Raw genomic sequence first — 19,143 nt, forward strand, 5'->3', positions numbered from 1 at the left:
TCTGATGCTTTTGCTGTTAATTATGAATGCCTGAGTTGCAGTGTTGCTTTGGTTTTGGGTGTATACTCTGAGTTGGCATGTGTAGTATATTATGCATTTTTGTATGATGCACATAAGGGGTTCAAATGATATAAATAAACAAAAGGGCGGCTGAGGCTTTAAAAAGAGAGAGAGACCAGATGTGTGGAAGGAAGATATCTCTCAGAGTGGCTATATAGTCTCCCAGTAACTGCCCCCATACCACCCAGGTTTAAAGAACTGCCTTACTCATGAAAGCAATAGCAACACTGAATCAAACAATGGTTCAATTTCATGCCTCATTTCAGACATCATTAAACATATTTGGTTTCACCTCGATCCTCATCAAGATCCTAAATGAGAGACAGGCTGCCTGATTAATGTGAGCTTCAAGAAAAGGGAAGACGGAAACTTCATAAATCATTTTTTCCTGATTTTTTTCTCATCTCTTCTCACTCTCTATTGTCCCCTATTCTCCTGAGATTATCCTTTCCTCGCGATTACCCCTGTTGTTGAAGAGACCACAGCACAACCCTTATGTCCATGGCAAGCATGAGCTCAGGCATGAAAAATCACCCCTGGTTGTTTCCTCAGCAGTTGCTGCTCTGAGCAGAATCTCTATGCTGCCAGCCAAACTCTACAGTTTTATTTCTAATCTCTTCTGTTGTCTCCAGAAAGAAAAGAAACATATAGAATAAAATATCAAATACTGTTGACTGTATTTTCACATCTAGAAAAAGGAAACATTAACACACTGCTTTTCATTATGCGCTCTCTCTCCTGTTTTTTGTCAATATGGACATAAGGACAGTGGACGAAGAGTCCAGCACCTTGAAGTCAATGCCAAAATGTACATTGGCTTCAATATGGCCCCTGTTTTGAGACCCTGGGCATTAAAAACAAAATAAAGCCAGGACTCCATTTTACCTTCATTCAAAATTGCCTGTTCAGATAAAATGGGACCTGTATCCAAGCTATTTCTGGCTACCATGCTAGATCACATTAATGGTTCATGTAGTCCAGTATTCTGATTCTAACAGTTGCCAGTATTGCCTGCTTTAGAGATGTGAAGATTTCTGCGTTTGATAATGGAAGCTCAGCAACTGTGAGGGAGACAGTAAAGCCAAAATGTAACTGGCATGATGTTGAATAAAAATACAATTAAACCTTCCTAGGTTTTGCTTATGACACTGAAAACTGTTGACTTCATGTACCCAGTGGATGGATATTTCTTCCAGCATCCCAGCTTTGTTAAACTGTAGCAGAAGTATAGAGGCAAAGAATTAGAACTCCTACCTTGCTAAAATAAATTTATTGTGCATTTTTCAAAGTTTAGAGGAAAAACAATAGAGAACAAAAATCTTCTGCTTGCTTTTTCAATATGTCTGTGAGCTGCCAGTGCATCTTCGTGTCAGTTCTCACATACTTGGTACCACATGCTATCTATAATGTTGATCATAAGTATGACACACAGCACTGCTCAGAAGGCTTGTTATGTTAAAGGTTTAGAAACTGCCTTCTTCTTCTCTCCCATCACCTTCTATGAGGTTTCTCTTCCTCTTTAATTTTCTTTTTATTTCGCATCCCATTTCTTCCCTCTCAACATATTGACAAAAAATATGAGAGAGAGCGCATAATGAAAAGCAGAGTGTTAATGTTTCCTCATTTAACTGTGTTCTCTTCCCCTTAGCTTAGTTTCCCTTCCCCACAATCCTATTCTGCTTTGCCCTGTCCCTTTTTCACCCCAGAAGCCACGTTCCACATGACAGATTGCTGTCTGCTTCAGGCCTTGTTTATATGAAAGCACTTCATAGTGCAGCAAACAGCTGTGCTGGCAAGTCACTAAGGAAGACTATTCATGCGTGCTGCAACTGAAGCCTCCCAGGCCAGTGGGTCAAAACTACAGCCTAGGATGAAATATTTACCTAGATGAAATTCTGGGGCCTATTATTTAACAGAGGTGCAATTGATTTATTGTTGACTGTACCTGCTATTTTCTGATCATGTTGCTCTTTGTAATGTGGAGCTTTCCAATGTCAATTGAATTTTTAAACAGTTGAAAAAATCTTAATTTTCAGTTGGTTACATGCCAGCTTAATCTGAATTTTAGATTTATTTACACAAAGTCAGAAGAAATGAGCAAGACAAGGCCTACTTGAAGGGGCATTGTATCTAATGTAAAAAACATTAGCTAACTTTGATGATGTACATAAATGGTACATGTCATACAAATGGAAGTTAGCATTTCATATTTAAGGCACAACCTCTTGGCTGTATCATGTGGAGATTTAAAGTAAGTTTTGCAAAAATTCCTCAGCTCAGCAGGCTCACTCTTAAGCTAACAGCTAATACAGCACAAAGATCAAAAGGGTTGATTCAGTTTTTTTTGGAACCTTGCACACTGAGATAAGATCTACATGGGACCAAGCTGAATATTTTTCATGTTACATCTGTGGTTTACCAGAAGTGACACTATCACATAATTAGTGATGTAACCTTTGAAACATTTGGTGAAGTCACATGTGGATCCAATCTTTGTGCCTAATAGAGCTGTTATGTATTTATATGGAATGTAGCTTCTCTTCCTTAAGTTGTCTTGATGCATAGTAGACTGCAGGTTTGTTATAATAATTTGATGTATAAGTGCAAAACTGACTGAACATTGGTAGCACTATTACTGCTTCAATCTTCTTTGATCTTGGTAGAAAAATCTAGACAAATACAAATTGCCTCCCAACTCCATAAATACCTTACATAGTATAAAAGTAAACCGTGCTTTCTGTTTTTAAAAATACAAATGGCAAAATATGCCTTTCTATCATGTACTTCTGTGATTATTAAACAAGTGGATTAGAATGCCTCTTAAATAGTGAAATTTAAAGAGAATGGTGTGCATATGTGTTGTGCCCCTCCCCCTCCCCCCCAATCTTTTCCCCTCCTTCTATTTCCTTTCAGGTTGGTTGTGTACTATATATTTTCTTCCTAGCTTTTCTCTGGGCATAAATACAATAGTTGTGTGTGCCTTGATGGAAAACTACTGCTCCCCATTCTGTGGCCACAAAGGGTTTTGACCTGTCATATCTGACGTGATTTCTACTTCATAAAAGTACAGAAAGGATGCCAAGACTCTGCTCTTTTTGCATGCTCTGGGGAGACTTCCAGCACTCCCACCAGCAGTGGAAGATTTGAGTTATAAGGGCAGTATTTCTGTAAGTATTTTGTACCGCAGGCTACCATCCGAACAGAGCAGGTGTACAGGAGTACCTGGAGCTACAGTAGTGGCTTGAAACAGAAGATTAATACCTTCCAGCCATGGTAGTACTCCCAGTGCATGCCCATTAAACTCAGAGCATGAATTAAGACCAAGGATTTGGCTCTTAATCCTTAGCTGCTCTGGTTTCCTCAGCGCTTCTTTTTCCCCTGTCTTTATTTAATAACATATAGCACATATTCTGTCTTCAGTAACATCCAGGGACTATCAAGATGTTGGAAAATAAATCTTTCGATAATTTTTGGATGGGGCAATATTTCTTTGGCTGTAGCACTGGTTTGCAAAACAGTGCTTAGGTAAGTGATGAGCAGGTTTCAAATTTTTGGGAGTCAGTGTGAAAAAAGCAACTCGAAATGTTGATCTTTATTACCATCACCAGCAGGATGGAAACAGTGATCCTTCCCTCCTAAGAAAAGTGCTTTGAGATATACTTTTGAAAAGCACTAGGAAAGAGTTAGGTGGGATTTTTAGAACTGTGTATTATTAATAATCTTTGGTGAGCAAAACCTAGGCTACAGGTCTCCTCAAAGTAACCTCTATCTTATTATTTTTGCCCTTTTGTCTTTTGTTGGAACATAGACATGAAGACCTGAAAGTTAGACAAATGCAGTTGACAAATTTCAGTCTGTATTCATTTTGTTCAGCATTTACACAAAACAACCGTTTGAAATAAACCTTCCCCACTTCCTTACTTATTTTATCTTTCTGTATTGTGCAAGAGATGAGCACCAACACCCAAAGTCTTCGGTAGTTGCTTATTAAACTACAGTTAGATTTAATACATGTAGAAAAGTAACATAAGCAAGACTGGAATTGGCTCAGATCATGTAAAAAAACCTGGAAAAGCTCTCAAAGTGAGTGGTGGGAGGGAAGTTATATATCTCTTGTTTCATAAAATTGTAACCACTCTGTACACATATTGAGCCACTCTAAGGAGTGTTATTGGAATCATTTCATTGCATACAGTGGCATATACTTGTAAAACAATGACAATCAAGGACTGGATCTGAATTGTGAGCATAGATTAGGCACTTTGTAACCAGTCGTTTTGTATGAAATCAGAGCTGTTGAACTAGTTACAGTGATGATTACCTTAGAGCTTAGTCTTCTCAGTACTGTCAGGCTATCTGACATTCAGGCTAGGTATAGACATTCAAAAAGCCTGAGGCAGAATTGATCTAAGTTATGTGCTTTTCTGTAAGTGGTGTAGTTTATATTGGTAGCAAACAGAACACATGTTCACCCTGGCCGGGAGGGAGGGGTGAATCTTAGACCAGGTGCCACCATCTTTAAACCAGTCTCTGTGGGCACTTGTACACGTGACAATGTTACCATGTACACATAATGAAAATGTCCCTTTGTGGCTTAATGGCGTCACACTTTACATGCATGTGAGTTTTGGGGGTTTTAAATGAGTTTGCATCATCACAAGCTAAACCACATCCAGATGTAGTTTAGTTTGCAACATTGCAACTTGGAATGGTGTAGCCATTAATCTGTCAGTTGGCCCCCTGGGTGTGGGGGAGGCAGGCAGGCTTCCCTGAAAGAAAGGACCTTCACTGTTTCTGCCTTCAGCAAGTGCCTGTGGCTGCCAGAACACCTGGGACCACTTGGAAATGGGTTGGCTTGCCCCTGGGGCAGTGCAGGGTGGTGACAAGAGGATAGCTGGGTGTGCTGGTGGCAGGGACAGTGCACAGGGCGTGGAAAGCCTGTGTGGGCTTGGGGAAGAGTTGGATCAGGTGCCTCTGAGCTGGGGCAGCACCCTGTCCATTAGCAGCCCACCCAGCTGGCCCCAGGGGGTGCCATTGTCACAGAGGGAAGGACCAGGGGGCCCCCACAGCTCAGGAGCCACTTGGCCTGCCAGCAGCTCACCCCTCAGCCATGGGAAAGGTGGGCAGGCTCCACCAAAAAAAATAAAATCATGCCCCTTGCCCCTTCTGCCTTTAGCTATTGCCTGTGGCCACCAGGACAATGACATGTGTACAGTGATAGAAAAATAAAACCTACCATTTCAATTAAAAACTCACCTTTTTAATTTAGGGGGCATAGAATGCAACCCTGAAGGACTAAGCTCTGTCACCTGTACAAGTGCCCACTGTGCTGAACTTCTGTTCTGTTACGGGTATAGACCGGTTTTGTATGCCAAACTTCTGTTAGTTATAGACCAGTTTTTGATCACTTATAGTGGTAAAAGTGTAATATCTGTATCTAGCCTCAATGTATTATTTATAATTGTGACTGCTACATCTAATAGTAAATGTTTGCATGATCAGACCTTAACAATTTAAACTCTTCAGACTAGGTAATGTGATTTAAATGTACATAACGTTGCAAATACATTAGCAACACTATGTGGTTTTTGGTAATGAAACCTAGCTTACTATTACTTTTGTATAACACAGGTTACACAGTCAAGTATGCAGTAGAATTGCCTGCAAGCATCTAAAAAGATGAAAATAAATTGAGAGGTTCAGTTATATATTTTATGATAAGCAGCACTTATTTGTCTGAAGTGCCAAAAGAGCTTATTTACGTCAATGTGTCCCAACAACCTATAACTGAAGACATGGATGTATTGGGATGAGCTGAACAGAATTCAAGAATTTAAGAATTCAGGAGTTAGGAAAAATATTTTGTAAGACCTAGTGATCTGTGGAATCATCTCCCTGAAGTAAACTGTTGGAAAGGTTTAATGGGGTAATTTGAAACTAACCAAAATAAGATGCTTGTGTTCTTTCTGGAGCACTTCTGCCCCGTTGAGGAAATGGGTAAAATGGCTTCATGGGCATTTTCTGTCTCTGATTTCTCATTCTATTATATCCAATGTTTTGCATGCCAACATGTAGCCTGTCCAATACTAATTGCACCTAGCAATTATAATTTTCTAAACATCTGTACTAAATTGATCTCTTAAGCCAAATTCTGATTCTCTTGCTCCCAAACAAGTAGAACCATATACTTAAAGAAGTCCCATTGAAATTAACTGAAAGGATTAAATAACCTTTTAATGGGAATTAATGTTTTCTAATTTGGCGCTCAGGAATTTTTGTATACACAAAATACCTGGAGGTCAGGGAATAAGCAAGCCCGTTTATCTTTGTCTCAAAGAACTGGCCCAATAATGGGCAAAGGCCCAGCTCAAGATTATTTAAAAATAATTAAGAATATAGCAATACAAGGAGTTTGTTTCTTTATATTCTGTGGCTATAACAATAACTTGAAGAAAATTGTTTCAGATCAACCCCAAAATGAATTTTTTTGGATTTGCTTTTTATTTCCAAAAGAAACAAAATATTGGTTATTTTTCAGATAAATTTGTTCCATTTTGGGGGGGGGAGGGGTGTTACTTTAAAAAAAAATTTCCATTTTGAAACAAGTTTTGCTTTGAAGCTGAAACTCTTTACTATATATTATATAATTTCTGTTGACCTGCAACTGCTTTATTCAGTGGATATACTGTTTGCATTAAAATGTTGCCTGTACTGTTTACACTTGTAATAGCTGTGATATTTATGCAGCATTAGAAACGGGCTACTCTTGATCATTTGGAGTGAGACCCGGGAATCTCTAATTGAGTTCCACCAGAAATTCAACAGTCACCATCCCTCCATCCGACTTTCTTTAGAATACTCCAACACCAACATCCCCTTTTGAGACACAATGATCAGTATCCAGAAGGGTAAAATACAGACCACAGTATACAAGAAACCCACAGACCAACATACATATCTGCACAGAACCAGCAATCACCCGAAACACACCAAAAAAGCTGTGATATACAGCCAAGCCCTCAGATACCACTGCATTTGTACTGAAGAGAACACCCGGGATTGCCACCTCACCAATCTTAAAAAGGCTTTCACCCAGCAAGGACACTTCTCCAGAGAGATAGATCGCACGTTTGAAAGAGCCACCTGGATACCACGTGAAGAACTGCTGCAGTACAGAAGAAAAACACCCACAAATCGCACACCGCTGGTTATGACCTATCACCCATCCCTTGAACCTATACGGAAAATCCTCAAAAATTGCAACCCATATTAGAAAAAGACCCTATTCTTAAAAAAATCTTTCCAGAGCCACCCATCCTAGCCTTCAGACAAGCACCGAACCTCGCCAACCTCATCACCAGAAGCAAACTTCCTCAAGCCCAGAATACACCAAAAGGATCCAGACCGTGCCATGACAAGAAATGCAAAACCTGCCCCCACATCACCACCTCCACTATTACTACACCCCACAACAGAGCCATCAGCATCCCAGGATCTTACAGCTGCACCTCCAGGAATGTAGTATACCTCATCCAATGCACCAAATGCCCTGATGGAAGATATGTAGGAGAGACCAGACAACAACTGCGCACTAGAATGAGCGCACTCCGGAAATCCATCAAAGACAGAAACACCCAATTACCGGTGGGGGCACATTTCTCACAGGAGGGCCACTCTCTCTCCAATCTCTCAGTCCTGATCCTCAAGGGAAATTTACACAACACATCCCGGAGACGAGCCTATGAGCTCCATTTCATCAACCTGCTGGATACTAGAGATCAGGGACTAAACATAGACATTGGATTTTTGATACATTATAATCTGCCTGGCAACTGACTCCCCAGCCCAGCCCAGCCCCTGGCTTGTTTACTTTTCATTCCATCCAGGAAGAGCATGCAGCAACTGCTGCAGCGTCCTTAGCCTGACGAAGGGTTTTTGAACCCGAAAGCTTGCTTAATAACTATTCTCCAACCATTTGGGTTGGTCTAATAAAAGATATCAAATTCACCCAAGGAACCTTGTCTGCCTACTCTGTAAAAGGTATTTCTCTAGTGTCTATGCATATTTGAGGACTGGGACAAGGCAGGAGCTAAGCCTATGTTTGATCTGGAGTGCTACATCACCCAAATGTTCTATCTGGACATAAATCATTCTAAATAGTGCAGATTTATGTGGGCACATTAAACTTGTCCTCCACCTTCAAGGTCTTGACCCTTATTTTCAAAGAAATCCATGACCTGGTCTCAGAGGGCCTGTGTACATGCCACGTTTTTTGCCCTTTTTTGCGCTGCATTTGCGTGACTGTTTGCAGGTTTTCCAGACTCTTTAAAAGTCTTTCTGGCACATTAAAATAAAACTACTTAGATGTAGTTTAGTTTGGCTCACTGTAAATTAGTTTCTCATCCATGGATTCATTGTGTGCAAACACAAAGACACTCAAAGTTGTGTAATGAACCTCTTTGTCCACCGGATGGCACTGCAACTTTTTGTAGTTCGCCCCTTAGAATTGCTTCTGCTTTTTTTTTTTGTGGCATGTGCTGACTCCATGCTCCCACAGCTGCATGGCAGAGCATGGGTTGGGGGGCCCCAGACTGGAGGGGCAGTGCTGGACCATCCCGCTCTCCTGCAGCACCAGCTGGGGACCATGATTAATTCATTCAAAAACCAAGTGCATGCAAACATTGATGCAACGCTCCAAAGGTTAATTAGTTTGAAAACCTAGTGCGTGCAAACACTGATGCGATGCTATAAAATAAACAAGTTTAAATTTTATAAAACTATTTAATTTAATGAGGATTAAAGCTTATGGTGTGTACAGGTGCCCAGAATGCCTACAAGAACACCTAAAGTTCCAGGGTGAAGAACCTATTTGATAATGACATTCTCCTGGCACACTGAAACTTTCCATAAGAAGAGTAAACTCATCTATGCAGGAAGCAGAACTTTCCGTAGGGATGAACCAGGACTGAAGAATGAATTCTCAGAGACTATGGGCATTTGTACACGTGATGAAAATTGGCTGATAGTGCAGTTTAATTGCATCACTCTGTACCCGTGTGGAGTTTTTTACGATTTCAGCAAGTTTGTCACATTGCAAACTAAACCACATCTGCATGTAGTTTAGTTTGCATTGTAGCTATTCGTAATGTTACAGACTTTTGACAGCTTGTCCCCCTGCTCACTCCCTGCCATAAGGGAGGCAGGCTGAAGGTAGAAGAGGTGAGGGGCCCGGTCCTTTTATTTTTTTTTTAATTTTTTTTATATTTATTTTTTGTGGGTGCAGCCATCCTGCATCTCCCGTGGCCAGAGGGTGAGCTGCTGGTGGCCTGAGTGGCATCTGAGCTGCAGGGAGCCCTGGTCCTTCGCTCCACAGCAGTGGTGGCCCCAGGGCCATCCAGGCAGGCTGCTAGCTGCACAGATGCTGCCCCAGCTCAGGCTCAGGGAAGAGTTGGATTGGGCTGGATGCTGCCTCCAAGCTGGGGTAGCTCCTGCCTCCTAGCTGCCTGCCCGGATACCCCTAAGGGGCACCGCTGCTGCAGAGGAAAGGACCAGGCCCCCCCACAGCTCAGGGCCTGCTGACAGCTCACCTCCTGGATGTGGGAGAGGTGGACAGGCTCACAAAAAAAATAAAAATAAAAAGGATTGGGCCCCTCACCACTTCTCCCCCCGCCCAGAGCTTGCCTGTGTGAGCTGCCACCAGGCCATACAACCCCTGAGCTCTGGTGGGCCCCAGTCCTTCCCTCTGTGGCAGTGGCACCCCTGCAGGGTGAGCCTGCCTACTTCTCCTGCGGCCTGGATGGTGAGCTGCGAGCAGGCTCTGAGCTGCAGGGGGAACCAGTCCTTCCCTCTGCAGTGGTGGTGCCTGCTGGGGTCGCCTGGGCTGGCAACTAGTGAGAAGGTGTTGCCCCAGCTCAGACACAGCACCCAGACCAATCCAGCTGTTCTCTAAGCCAGATCTAGGGCAGCACCCACCTAGTAGCAGCCCTCCTGGGTGGCCCCAAGAGGTGCTGCCACCACAGAGGAAAGGTCAGAGGCCACTGGGCCCACTGGCAGCTTGCCCTCTGGCCATGGAAGACGTGGGCAGGCTCCACAGTAAAAATTAAAGGGTTTGGCCCCTCATCATAACAGTGATGGAAGCCCCTAATCTGAAATGGTGGGGTTTTAATCATCGCAATTAAAAACCACCATTTCAATTTAGGGGACTAAACCCCCATCAAGCACCCTATAAGCCTGATCCACCTTCTGTTCCAAATGCAAGGCACATTTCTTTGACTTTGCTTTCTCGGTCAGAAAAACCTGTGGACATGTTTTTTTTAGAAAAAAAAGCAAAAGAGATGCTCTTCATACGCTCTTCTCTCTCTCTCTCTTTCTGAAGAGAATGAAAAAACAGCAAGTGATAGGTGTGTAGTCACATTGCTTGATATACTACTGAAGATGCTCAGATATTTTAGTGATGAATACAAAAAAATCCATATATAAATGAACAGAACAGAAATGCATTGATTTATGACTTGAATACAGTTGGTGAACGAATTCTTACTCTGATTGTAGTCAACAGTAAAACTCTGAGTGATTTTCAATTATGTCAAGTAGTCTGTAATATCTAGAAGGTAAGAAATAGGGTCATTTAAGAACTGAAACTTGTTCAACATTTGACTCTGAGTGAAGGAGCTCAGAGAGAGGGAAAGAGACGGACAGACCAGGAGGTACCAGCATTTTAGCTGAGATAGACTTTTACCTTAGATAATATTTGTGTGCTTTTTAATGTGAATATTCTACCTGTCTATTGACACTTGGCATAGCATCCAACAATATTTCTGCAACTGCCAACTGGAAATAAGGGCTCAGATTGAACGCATCAGTCCTTTGAGAGCCTCCAGTCTGCTTTCAGGGTGAGGTAGCTGTTTTGAGCTTCAGGTCAAGGATGTTGGAAGATGCATTTTGCCTCTGCTAAAAGTGCTAAAAATGTAGGGTGACTAGGCTTGTCACATTCCCTAGCATGCTGAGTTAGATACAAGGAGCAGATATTTCTGAAGCACTGCATTCATGGCTTATTTGGATGAGCAGGCATTTCTAATTTGGCACCAGTCTAATGAAAAGATGCATTCCATTCCAGATTCCAGCAGCTGCAGACTTGATTGACTTCAAAGATAATGTGTTTGATTTTTGGCTATAGACCTCAAGTGATACTTTAAGCAACTGCCTCTAAATCCAGTTTTTGCTGTTCTCAAAGAAAAAAAGTGGCCCCAAATACTTATACTGTAAATAAACCCCTCCATAGTTTACTTTTGTTTTAGTTTACTGGTATGTTTTAGATATACTGTAGTTGATTAAAATAAGAATTTGTGACATATTTTACCCACAAAGAACCACAGGGAGGTTGTAAGAGATGAGAGAAGTCCTATTGAATATAAAGAATGACAAGGAGTTTTGAAGGACTATAAAGGAGTTGTGTGTATTTTGTCCGCATTTTATTGACTGAAAAGAGTTAACAAGCTGAGTTAGGGACCCATTTGCACTGTGTACTGTGAGGTGGCTATATAGCAAATTATTAAAAACAAAAAAAAACAGTAGGGATGGGAGAGAATTAAAATTAGGTTAGTCTAGGAAATGTTATGTGCCCAGGTCTAGCGTTTAAGTGACTGATGTTTAATCTGACAACTCAGTTAACGTGGAAAATAGAAAACAAAGTCAGGAGCCGCCTCACTAATTTCAGGTCCCTACATCAGCAGAATTATACCCCTAGGGTTGTTGGTTGGTCTGAGGACATAGGCAGACAAGGTGCTTTGGGTAGATTTGATATCTTTTATTAGACCAACTAAAGAGTTGGAAAAATTGTCCTTTGCAAGTTTTCTGGCACAAACACCCTTCTTCAGGCACCTTGCCTCTCCTGTAGGAATACTAACACTCACACGAAGGGAGCCCCTGCTTTGTAGCACTTTAGGAGGTGTGAAGGAATGTGGGGAAGAGGAGGAGCTAATGAACCCCAGTTGCCTGACTTTGCTTTCTAAATTGTTTAAATCAATTTCCACAGCAATGAGCTTCTTGTGCATTTAACCTTTAACACTGAACTTCCTGGCTATTTGACTAAATTGTTTTTGTCTCCTTTCAATGTTTTAGTTGAGCAGTATTCTTAAGTTATTGATAGAGACTTTCAAACTTAAACAATGTTCTAAAACACAGTTATCTGAGAATAACAGAGACATTGAAATGCTGTAAAAGTCAGGGACAGACAAGGTTCTTTGGGTAAATGTGATATCTTTTATTAGACCAACTAAATAGTTGGAAAAATTGTTCTTTGCAAGCTTTTGGGCACAAACACCCTTCTTCAGGCATAGGGAGAGTCTGCTGGTGTGTTATGTGTTCTCCATGGTAGAATAGAAGCCAATATGCAAAATGCCAGTCTGTGAAAATGCAAACATGTGGCAGTGAGGATCAGAGACCATGGGAGACAATAGGTGTGACAGGTGGGTGGGGGGGAAATGGGGGAATGTTGAACTCATGATAGAATGTAGCTGGTATAATGCAGACAGGTTACCTGGGGTTATCAGATGGCAGGTGAGTAATAATGTGCCATAAATCCAATGTCTATAATTAGTACATGATTTTTTGTATCTGGTAGATTTATGAAGTGAAGTTTGTAGGCTTGTCTACGAAAGGTGTTTTATAATTCCCTTTGAGGATTAGAACCGAGAGACTGGAGAGAGAGTAGTTGTCTCGTGAGAAGTGGGCACCCTCAGGTAATTAGATATTTTTGTCTTTGATAGGTTTTTGGTGTGCGTTCACTCTGCTATGCAGCTGTTGTTTGATTTCTCCTACATATTTTCCATCAGAGTATTTAGTGCACTAGATGAGATGTATAACATTTCTGGAGGTGCAGGTATAAGATCCAGGAATGGTGATGGTTCTGTTGTGGGCTGTAGTTATTGTGGGGGTGGTGGAGATGTGTTGGCAGGTTTTACATTTCTTGTGCCAGCACGGTCTGGATCTATTTGGTGTACTTTGGGCCATAGGAAGTTTGCTTCTGGTGATAAGGTTGGCAAGGTTTGATGCTTGTTTAAAGGCTGGTTTGGGTCAGTGAAGTAAACATGATCCAGTTTTCCCCATGTCTCAAACATTGTGAAGCAGTGGCGAGGTACTCAGTTTTGTTTGTAGTGGTACTTGTAAGCTGGACACTCAGTGATTCGGTAGGCTGCTACAAATGTCCAACTAAAGGCACAATGGAATCTGATTTTCAGTCCCAACAATCACACCTTCTGTCATGCTACAAATGCATGGCAGGAGGGGCGATTGTGGGATTGGGGATCAGATCCAAGTTGTGCCATATTGGTCAGTGCAGGGAGAGCTCAGGACCATGATCCTACACTCCCCCTGCACTGCCAAGTGGTATTCCTGTGGCTGCAAGTGTTTGTCAGCTGAGCAGGGCTCCCAGATGGGGGAGTTCATGGAGCCCTGGCCTCCCATGCACTCCCAGGGCTGGAAGCACCCATCAGCCAAAGGCTCCCATGTGCCTCTATGACTGGGAGCCCTGACAAGCTGATGAACACTCCCAGCCTCAGGAGGGACTTTGGTTCTGGCCACATGTTCAATTTATAGCATGATGAGAACTAGCCCCAAAGTTATGACACAGTTTTAGGTGTTTACTTTGTGGGTAATTCCCTGTTTTTTCATGTCATTAATTAAATGAAGATGTGGCCAAGTTACTACTAAAGACATGATTAACTGGTTAATTGCATCTTAAGTGTAATGTCTGCCAGGGGCCCTCTACATACCAAATGGATAATGAAATTTTGCATGGATGCTGTATGGTGATAGGTACTTCTTGTCAATAAAGATAACACAAATTAAAAACAGGAGATTAAACATCTGGGCCGCCTATACATATTTCGATCAATTTTTAACTGTATGGGGGCTTATACACATGATGATGAGGCCACGCTGGAGCATTCTAATTAGAATATGGATTAATGATTACTCAAGTCTGCTCTAAAGGATTCTAATTAAAATACAAACCAACACATATATAGGCAGCACTGGTTCCCAGCCATGTCAGTCAATCTGTTGACTCAAGTAGGCTGATGCAGTTGGTCAGTACGTTAGGATAATAAAATTAGGAAATGAATGTCAGAGCATAAGCATCATTTTCAAATGGGGTGTGTATTATTAGGTTATTATATCTGCAACTAGACTCTTAAAAAGTATCTGATTTTGAAAGATACATTCCATTTAGACTCCATTTGCATTTGTGCATATTCAGCACTTCTTAAACTTAGGAGGCTTCTTTAAGGTGTCTAAATATGGGTTTAGGAGCTTGTTTTCAAATACGTAGTTTTGAAAGCTTGTCTGAGAGTATTTGTGTTTGAGTTCAGGTACTTTTAGTGTTAGCACTATAGGTAACTTTCCCTTTGGTGTTAACCTAATTGCTTATTTTCTGTCAAGCCTATATCCCACTGTAGGCTAACTTCTGTCAATAGAATGGGCATGGTGGAGAATAGGGAGGACTGTACCCTGTGCTGATTTGAGTTATTGCAAAGACCAGTTCTTTCAGGTACACCAAAGAAAAACTTTTAGCTGCACCACAGCTGAGCCACAGTAGCCTATGGGAGTTCTGAAGTCAAAATTGCTTAATGCTGACATTTTTCTGAATATTGCCTTAAGAGAATCTTGGCATTTTTTGCAGATGTTATCTATTGGAAATTATTCAAGGCCTAAGTTAAGGAGCTAGTTCTGGTTTATAATAATGAGGAGGATAATCTAAATTCATCTCTGTTTTTATAGACATCTGTTCAGAGTAAGAACTATGGACAGGAAAAAAATCAAATCATAAATGTAAAATCCAGACCTAGTTCAGAGAAAGGAAGAGCCAGAAATGTGCTGTTTTTAAAACACAAAAATGGCAATTAGTGAAAGGATAAAAAGATAGGCATTGCCACTGCTGGATAGGCTACATTAATCTCCGCAAAGATTTATGTACTTTGTTTTAGCTACGCAAATACACCTTGTCCATTAGGTTGATAAATGAATTCAATTAATTTAATGACTGAATAAAAATTTGGTATTTGGAGGATTTTCAGATTAAGCAAGGCTTATTGGCATTTTGAAACTAGTGGTGAATTAATGGGATTCTGCATTGTATGAACCTATTTTAGAAGGATACCTAGATTAAATGAATAAATGCAGGCCTATACCTGGAGGAAATCCCCACTCATCACTTAGTTGCTTATATTTTGTTTGGTCAGCACTACATTCTTAACCTCCTTTTGAAAACATTCAATAAATCACAGTGTTTGCCAGCTAAATTACTTTCAGTAATGGTTATTTGTCATTTTTTGTGTAATTCCTTCTAAAATATTGCCCTGAATGCTGTTACATCTTATGCTGCCATTATGTTGTTATTTAAATTGTAGTAACGAGCATAAAAATATACATGGTACTTTCAAGTTCCCTAACAAAATAATCGCAGCAATGGCTTTTATTAGGTATTTAAAAAAAAACCCCTAGACTTTACATTAATGGAATCAGAGCTCAGTAAAGAATAAACTGTATTCCAATTTAGTCTAATGTATCAAAGGTCCTTTAACCTCTGTTGTTGCTTAATTTCAGTTGTTTGTTGTTGGTTTTTTTTTTTACCTGAAAACATATTTCTTCATTTTATATTTATTTAAAAGATACTTTTGGGATAGCATATTGAGTAGAGCTTTATTCGTTGCACTTAAAATGATCCAAATCTTAGATTCACATTTATTTAAAGAATAGAGCAAAAATATAAAATTGCTATTATATCACATTACTTCCATTTGAGCAAGCATATGGTACAAAATAGTGGTGCTCAATATTTTTCCCCAGTGGGCTGGATGGGCAGTACCTGGTCCATCTGTGGGCTGACCATTGGCCCTGATCTGGAGCCCAGGACAGGTTGCCCCTCCGCTCCCATCCACCTACGCAGAATGAGTGGAGGAGCAGCCCAGCACTGATTCAGCCACAGGAGGAGCAGGGGAAGGAAACATGGCCCAGCTCTGATTCAGATGCATGGGGGGAGAGAGGCTTGGTCTGGCCCTGATCTCATTAAGTTGGGAGGAGAAGAGGCTTGGGAATTTGGCTGCCATGGAGGGTGGCAGTATTAATGGCCCCTGCTCCCCAGCCACCCAACCTATAGGGAGCCCCACAGGCAAGATGCAATTGCTCCACAGGCTGTATTTGGCCCGTGGGCCAAAAGTTGAGCAATCCTGGTATAGAATATTAAATAAATTAGGTCTATAGTAAAAGACTAGAGGTTAAGCACTGAAAAGCTATTGAATTCTACTCTGGAGAACTGGATTCTATCCTTGCTGCTTCTTCTTCTATGATTGCAGCTAGTCACATAAACTTCTTTCAGTAACAGTTGTATATTACTCATTTTTCTGAGTGTTCAACTTGAGACCATAGGCCTGAACTGCAGAACATCTGATACTCATAACTGCGGCTGAAGTAAATGGAATCTGCTCTCTACTATATCAAAGTGCTATGTGATACTAAATACTCTGAAACATTAGACTCTAGGCATCTCAGATTGGGCATCTAAAACTGATGGATACTTTGACCTTAATCTGTCCTTCCTTGTGTTTTTTTTTTTATCTGCAAAAGTAGAGATATTAACATTTCATAAGATTGTTGTGAAAAGAACCCCCGCAAAACTCAATATTTCTTCGGCTCTCAGATAGAGTAGTGATGTGTGCCTTTTAAAAACCAATGAAGAAATTATGGTAGTGTTAGTCATGTTATAGCCAGATAGTCCATGAATTATGTGAGATGCAAAGATTTCTTTGGCTGATATTTTTTATTGGACCAACTGCATAATTCGGATAGAGTTAGACAAGCTTTGGAAGTCAAGACATGTCTTACCTTCCAAAGTTTGTCTAACTCTATCCCAACTATGCAGTTGGTCCAATAAAACATAATCAACCAAAGAAATCCTTTTCTCTATGAAGAGATTACTAATGTTGTGTTCATAGCAGGATTTATAGAGAAGCAGTAAATAAAGAAAGAGGGCACACACTGAATCATGAGGGTAAAACAGAAAATTGAGTAGCAGCATGTTCTATTCACTCAGAATATCTAGGATCCAGGAGAACAATTGTATGTGTATCATAATGCATATGCACAAAGGAAGAGAATTAAGAGAATACAGCCATTCTTAATTTTGGGCTACATGACATTTCAATTTTAACATTCTTTTAGTGCAGTGGTAGGCAACCCTCAGCATGTGTACCAGAATGTGGTATACAAAGGCATTTTGCTTTGCATGCATACTTTGGGAAAGGGGCTTGGGCTGCATTGCCACAACAAGGATTGGGCCCCTCGTGGCTTCCCACCATCTGCTCCTGGCACGCCAACATCTTACAAGGTTGCTGGTGTTTTGGGCACTCTGCCCAAAAATGTTGCTGACCCCTGTTTTAGTATAAATTTTAGGTTGTGATACTACATAAGAGACTGCATATAAAAGAACTGCAAATCTGTTTCTCAACCAAAAGTAAATGTTCCCATTAAACATATAGTTACATTTAGTTTCAGTTAAAGTTGCTAAATTATTCCTCTAATTGCTAAGTGTTATAATTAAAAAAGAAAATCCTTATTTTAGATTGCCTATTAATATTACTCTTCATTAACTTATGTTTTAGGCCCAATTTTGCAAATACTTATGCATTGGCTTAACATGAATCATATGCAGGATCCCATAATGTAAAGAAAATTAAAAACTAATTCACATTTCTAAAAAAATTGCCACTTCCAGAAATAATGACCCAAGTTGGATAAGAATCAACAGTCTCTGGCCCTTGACATATGTTACATTTGTGGTATGATTTAAGGTATTAATCACACCATAAATAGTAACAGTGCTACATGTTCAGCTGATTTATGGTAACATAAAGCCCTGGTCTCAGTGCCAAAAATGGGTTGCCAGGGAAGTGAGTTGCAAGTTTTCTTAGCGGGTCGGGGGGGGGGGGGGAAGGGGGGAACCTAACAACACATGCCTGGTAGCCTTTTGTGCCTTGCTCCACAGTCCCCACTGGGGCTGCATAGCAAAGCACTTCAAAATGCCATGTTGTGGGGAACCACGGGGAGCTGGGCATCACGCATGGTGTTTAGTCATCCTAGAACACTAAGACTGCAGAGCTTCTCAAGCCCCAGGGCTGTCCATGACCAGAGCTGATAATCAACTGATCATCGGCCCCAGCCCCGGACAGCCCCAGGTCTCTACACTGAATTTAAATGAGACCAGCTGAAACTAATTTACTAGATCACATTTTCACATTCTCATGAAATGAACTATTAAAAACAATGACTAGATTACCAGTATGATTTGGGCAAATTTCCTGAACACACTGAGCACATAGATGTGCATCTGCTTTACTTCTGGTATTCCAGCCTTGGGTCTTTCCTGAGCACAAACTTCTAATCATGCCAAACTGTCTTGCGGTTTTGTGATTTGGACAAAGGTCCACAGGGTACTATAGGGCTATCAAAACCCATTTTCATTTCTTACCTGTCAGGATTTGAACCTAAGTCTCCTGAGATGAAAGCCAAAAAATCTCACTAACACACCACACCAAGCAGCCCTAACTTATTACATTTAAGTTCAATACTTACAGATATTAGTGAAAATTATTAAATAATAGTTCTGGATCCTTTGACAGATTTGCGCCTTGCTGAAAACACAATTTTCAACATGTTCTGTGATTGAGTACACAGTAGTAACTCTCACTAACAAGATGAACAAATTCCTTATTTTATTACCTGAAACAAAACAGAACTTCTACCTAAATGTTAATATAGCAGCTGCCAGTATTAATTTCACCTCAGGAAAAACCAAATTTCAGATAGTTTAAGTTGTCCCTAGGACCTAAAACTTGTTTTTTTAAATGCGCCATGAGTGTATGAGAATAAATGCTGTCAACAAAGATACATTTTTTTCATAAGAAAATATAGCAAAGTAATTACCTATTTTTGAAGGAGGTATATTTCAGTAACTGTATAACTATAACTTGTATCAGCTTACTAATTTCACAATTAGTTATGAGTCTTACATTTGAAAAAAGAAGATTC

At 40.6% G+C, this 19,143-nt stretch overlaps 1 protein-coding gene across 4 annotated transcripts in view; it reads left to right on the forward strand.

The window, feature by feature from the left end:
- The window catches only part of KCNQ1 (potassium voltage-gated channel subfamily Q member 1), a 583,123-nt gene that overhangs the window by 269,393 nt on the left and 294,587 nt on the right, over positions 1-19,143 (forward strand). The window lies entirely within an intron of this gene.

Source organism: Alligator mississippiensis, chromosome 2, assembly GCF_030867095.1.
Source record: "Alligator mississippiensis isolate rAllMis1 chromosome 2, rAllMis1, whole genome shotgun sequence".
NCBI lineage: Eukaryota > Metazoa > Chordata > Crocodylia > Alligatoridae > Alligator > Alligator mississippiensis.